The sequence below is a fragment of the Lepus europaeus genome, chromosome 2, assembly GCF_033115175.1.
Source record: "Lepus europaeus isolate LE1 chromosome 2, mLepTim1.pri, whole genome shotgun sequence".
Lineage (NCBI taxonomy): Eukaryota > Metazoa > Chordata > Mammalia > Lagomorpha > Leporidae > Lepus > Lepus europaeus.
In genome coordinates this window covers 143,674,185-143,679,518 of record NC_084828.1, presented here as the reverse complement: position 1 = coordinate 143,679,518, position 5,334 = coordinate 143,674,185, and positions in this window count along the sequence as shown.

Sequence of the window (5,334 nt, the reverse complement as noted above, 5' to 3'; positions counted from 1 at the left end):
GGCTCTGCAAAGAAAGCGAAGCCTGTTAACGCCGCCTCGCGCCCGTGCGGGCCGCAGCCTCGCGACTACCAAGGCCCCCGCCCCAGCTTCTGCCACAAAGCGCACACCCCGCGGTGGGCGGTGGAGCCCCAGCCCACGAGCTCGTGGCTCCCCGGGCGGTTTTCCGGGCGCTCTGCCCGCCGACGGGGGAGCCCCGTTAACTCCGCCGTTCCCACGTCTCGCCGGTGAAACCGCGTCCTTGCAGCGACCTCGCGGCAGGGACACGGTGCTCCAAGCGCCCAGTCTCCTACCGAGTCTGCCGCGACCTAGCTACGGTCGTCATGGCAACCCAGCACCCGGCGGAGCGAGCCGGGGAGGCCCGGGCCGCGGAAGCCACGCCCACTCTGCGCCAGGGAGACCCCGAGCCGGATCCTGGCCGGCGGGATCGGGCGGTGGGGACGCCCTCGGCGGTGGCATCCCTGCGGCCCCGCCTGCCGGGGCGGCGTGCACGCCCGAGTAATGCCTGCTGGGCAGGGGCAGCCCCAGGTTTTAAGCGTCTGTGAGGGTTCTCTTTAAGACAAAGAAGGCAGAATTAGGAAATCTAAATTAAGTATGAGAGCCAAGTGATGCAAATATAAAATGATTACAAACACGGTGGATGTGAATCCAGCTATAGCAATAATCAGTTTCAGCGTGGATGCTCTAGTGACGTCAATTGAGAGAGTGTGAATTTTAAAAATCCAGCATCGAGGCCCAACTGTGTGTTGTCTACAGTAAACCTACTTTAGATGTAAAGACTCAGACTCATTAAAGTTAAAGGGACTGGGACGCGAGCAGAGCCTAGCAGTTAAGACCCCCTATTCCGTATCAGGGCACCAGGGCTCCTGACCCAGCTTCCTGCTGAGACAGACCCCGGCTCCAGTAACTGGGTTCCTGACACCCACGCAGATCTGGATTGAGTTTCCAGCTCCGGGCTTCAGCCCCTGGGGGCGTTTGGTGAGTGAACTCTGTGTGTGTGTATCAAATAAATATTAAATACTTCAAATTAAAGGGATAGAGAAAAGTCTGGTAAGTTAAAAGCAAAGGGATGGAGAAAACTATGCTAACAAGAATCGAAAGAAAGCTGAAATATCTATATTCCATTCAGGCAAAGCAAACTTCAGAACAATGAAATCTATCAGAGATAAATAGGGGCATCATATATAGTTAAAGGGGTCATCTTCTGGGAAGACATAATAATTCTTTTTTTTTTTTTTTAAGATTTTATTCATTTATTTGAGAGGCAGAGTTACAGAAAGGGAGAGGCAGAGAGAAAGGTCTTCCATCTGCTGGTTCACTCCCTGAATGGCTGCAACGGCCAGAGCTGGGCTGATCGGAAGCCAGGAGCCAGGAGCTTATTCCGGGTCTCCCACGTGGGTGCAGGGGCCCAAGTGCTTGGGCCATCTTCCACTGCTTTCCCAGGCCATAGCAGAGAGCTGGATCAGAAGTGGAGCAGCCAGGACATGAACCAGTGCCCATATAAAATGCCGGCGCCGCAGGCAGAGGCTTAGCCCACTACACTAAGGCTCCAGTCCCAACATAATTCTGAACACGTATGTACTTAGCAGTGCATCAAAACACAAAGCAAAAGCTGATAGAGCTGAAAGGAGAGGTGAAACCAGTAGGAGAGTGGCAGATGTCAATCCCTGGTTTTCAGTTATTGACAAATCCAAGAGGCAGAAAATGAGTAAGGATATATTTGAGCAATATCAAATTGATCCAATTGATGTTTTTTTAATTAACTACAAACCTTATTGCATTTCACCAGGTTTTCCACCAATGCTCCTCTTCTTTTTTTAAAAAAGTATATTTATTTATTTGAAACACAGAGCTTATGCCTACACAAAAACATGTATGTGAATGTTTCTAGTAACTTTATTCATAATCACCCAAAATTGGAAACAACCAAGCTACCCATCAGCAGGTGAATGAATGGCCAGACTGTGGCAACCTATACAATCAAATATTATTCAGAAATTTTAAAAAATGAGCTATTGGGGCTGGCACTGTGGCGCAGCGGGTTAATGCCCTGGCCTGAAGCACCGGCATCCCATATGGGCACCGGTTCTAGTCCTGGCTGCTCCTCTTCTGATCCAGCTCTCTGCTGTGGCCTGGGAAAGCAGTAGAAGATGGCCCAAGTCCTTGGGCCCCTGCACCCACGTGGGAGACCCAGAGGAAGCTCCTGGCTCCTGACTTCGGATGGGTGCAGCTCCGGCCATTTTGGCCAATTGGGGAGTGAACCAGCAGATGGAAGACCTCCCTCTCTCTGCCTCTGCCTTTCCTCTCTGTGTAACTCTGACTTTCAAATAAATAAATAAATAAATATTTTTTTAAAATGAGCTATCAAGCCATGAAAAAACATAGAGGAACCTAAACTGCAGATTGTTAAGTGAAAGAAATCAATCTGAAAAGGCAACATGTCGTATGGTTCCAATTGTATGATACTGTCAAAGAGGAGATACACACAAAAAAGACACAAAATCGGTGGTTGCTTAGGGCCCAGGATGAGGGAAAGGATTATGGATAAAGAACAGATGTTGGGGCTGGCGCTGTGGCCACCTGTGGCGCTGGTATTGCACATGGGAGCCGGTTCTAGTCCCGGCTACTCCTCTTCCAGTCCAGCTCTCTGCTGTGGCCCGGGAGAGCAGTGGAGAATGGCCCAAGTGCTTGGGCCCTGCACCCACGTGGGAGACCGGGAAGAAGCTCCTAGCTCCTGGCTTCAGATCGGCACAGAGCTTGTTGTTGCGGCCAATTGGGGAGTGAACCAGTGGAAGGAAGACCTCTCTCTGTCTTTACCTCTCACTGTCTGTAACTCTACCTCTCAAATAAATAAAATCTTTTTTTTTTTTTTAAAAAAAAGAACAGATGTTTAGGCGATGAAACTCTTCTGTCTGATACCTTCACGCTGTTTATGTGACAGTATGGGTTTGTCAAGACCCATAGAATTTCATTGTACAAAAAGTGAATTTTAGTGTTTGCATTAAGAAAAGCATCATTTGGCAGCTGGGGAATCCCAGGAAGAAATGCAGACTGTGACCAGAGAACCTGACTATGGCACGTGTGTGAAACAGCCTCACTGAGGGTAGAGGGAGGAAAGGTGCTGAGCTCAGGAACTTTGCCAATGGCTGGAGTTTGTAAGATGAAAGACAGAATGAGCAAAATGCTAGCACTGCACTGTCGCTGATAAGCTGGGTTCCTGTGGGGTACAGATGAAGAATTCTGACACCACTACACATTTATACCAAAACCGAATGATTTAGTAAATGGAAGGTAGGAGCCACATTTCTCACTGTTGGGGTGGGAATTTACAGACAAATAAGAGGAGCAGGCTAAAATGACCCAGGTAGTAAGGATTAGATTCAGAGATATGAGCAAGAACTCAGGTTTAGCTTAATACAGATAGAAATGGTTGCCTATAGAAATGTTTATAGATGTGTATAGACTGACATTGTCAGCTTGCTCTGTAAGCTAGGAGGACCCAAGAAAAATGTATAGTACAATGGCATCCAGGCTCTAGTTTCTAACAGCTTTCTCTAGCAAAAGGAACCCAACATCTTGGGAGAAACAGCCAATTCTAGGACTATGGCAGAAATGTACAAGATGAGCCTGGAGCATCTTGTGGTGTCAGGAAGCAAAGAAGTGCAAAAAACAGAACAAGGCAAACCCATGTTGGCAGATGTCAAAGGGGCAAAGCGAGAGAGGCCCCTGTGGCACAGTTGGAAGAATTTGAGTGACCAAAATAATGTAGTATTGGAGTATAATCCAAAGTATCAATACATATCCATAAATTCATGAAGATATAAATAAGTTATCAGAAAAGAGAAGAGAGATATAACAGTTTATTCACCATGTATGCAAATACACTGCCCTAAGGGAGCATAAGCTTTAGTCCTCACTCCTAAGGTATGGGCTGGGCCTGGTGACTTCCTTCCAAAGAGTACACTATGGAAAGGCCCAGTGGGGGAACAAGTTGACAGTGGAGAAACCTGACAAACACCAGCTCTGCTAGGTGATCAAGGTCAACCACAGTGAGAAATCATGTTGGTTGCTGGTGCCCTTGGTCTAATGTAATGAAAATGGCACTTTACTCCTGTGATCTTCTCCCCCAAAACCACAATCCCAGGCCAATCAGGAGCAAAACATCAGATCATTTCACTAGAGAGACATCCTACAGTACACCTGACCAGTATTCCTCAAAGTTGTCTGGATCATACAAAAAACAAGGAAAGCCAGAAAAACTGCCCCAGGCCAGAGAAGGCCAAGGAGGAGATGTGAAGGCCAGATGTAATGTGGGATCCTGGAAGGGCTCCTGGAGAGAAAAAGGACATTGGATAAAAACCAAGGAAATCTGAAACAACTGAATCACAATTCATAAGAATGTATCAGTCCTAACATTGATCATATACTGAATATCATACTAATGTAAGATGTTGATAATATGGGAAACCATGCAAAGGCAGGGTATATAAGAACTCTGTTTTGTTTTTGATTTCCCCCAGAAACCTTTTATTTAAGGAATACAAACCTCATACATTTCATAATTACAACTTTTGGAACATGGTGATTTTTCCCACTGTACCCACCCTCCTGCCCACCCTCCCACACTCCCACCCCTCTTCCTCCTCCTTCTCCTATTCCTATTCTTATTTTTTACTAAGATCTATTTTCAATTAACTTTATACACATATGATTAACTCTGTGTTAAGTAAATAGTTCAACAAATAGTATAGAAAAAAGAAACTGTTCCTCACCAGTCAAGACAAGGGCTGTTCATAGTCATTGCTTCTCAAAGTATCAATTTCACTTCTACAGATTAACTTTTAGGTGCTCATTAGTTATCACAGGTCAGAGAGAACATATGGAATTTGTCCTTTTGGGATGGGCTTATTTCATTAAGTATGATGTTTTGCAGTTTCATCCATTTTGTTGCAAATGACTGGATTTCATTTTTTTAACCATTGTGTAGTATTCCATGGTGTACATATCCCATTTCTTTATCCAGTCTTCAGTTGATGGGCACTTGAGTTGATTCCATACCTTAGCTATTGTGAATTGAGCGGCAATAAACATGGGGGTACAGATAATTTTCAGATGCTAATTTAATTTCCCTTGGGTAAATTCCCAGGAGTGGAATGGCTGGGTCATATGATAGGTCTATATTCAGATTTCTGAGTATTTCCATACTGTCCTCCATAGTGGCTTTACCAGTTTATATTCCCACTAACAGTGGACTAGGGTACCTTTCTTCCCACATCCTTGCCAGCATTTGTTGTTTGTTGATTTCTGTATGAAAGCTATTCAAACAGGGGGGAGATA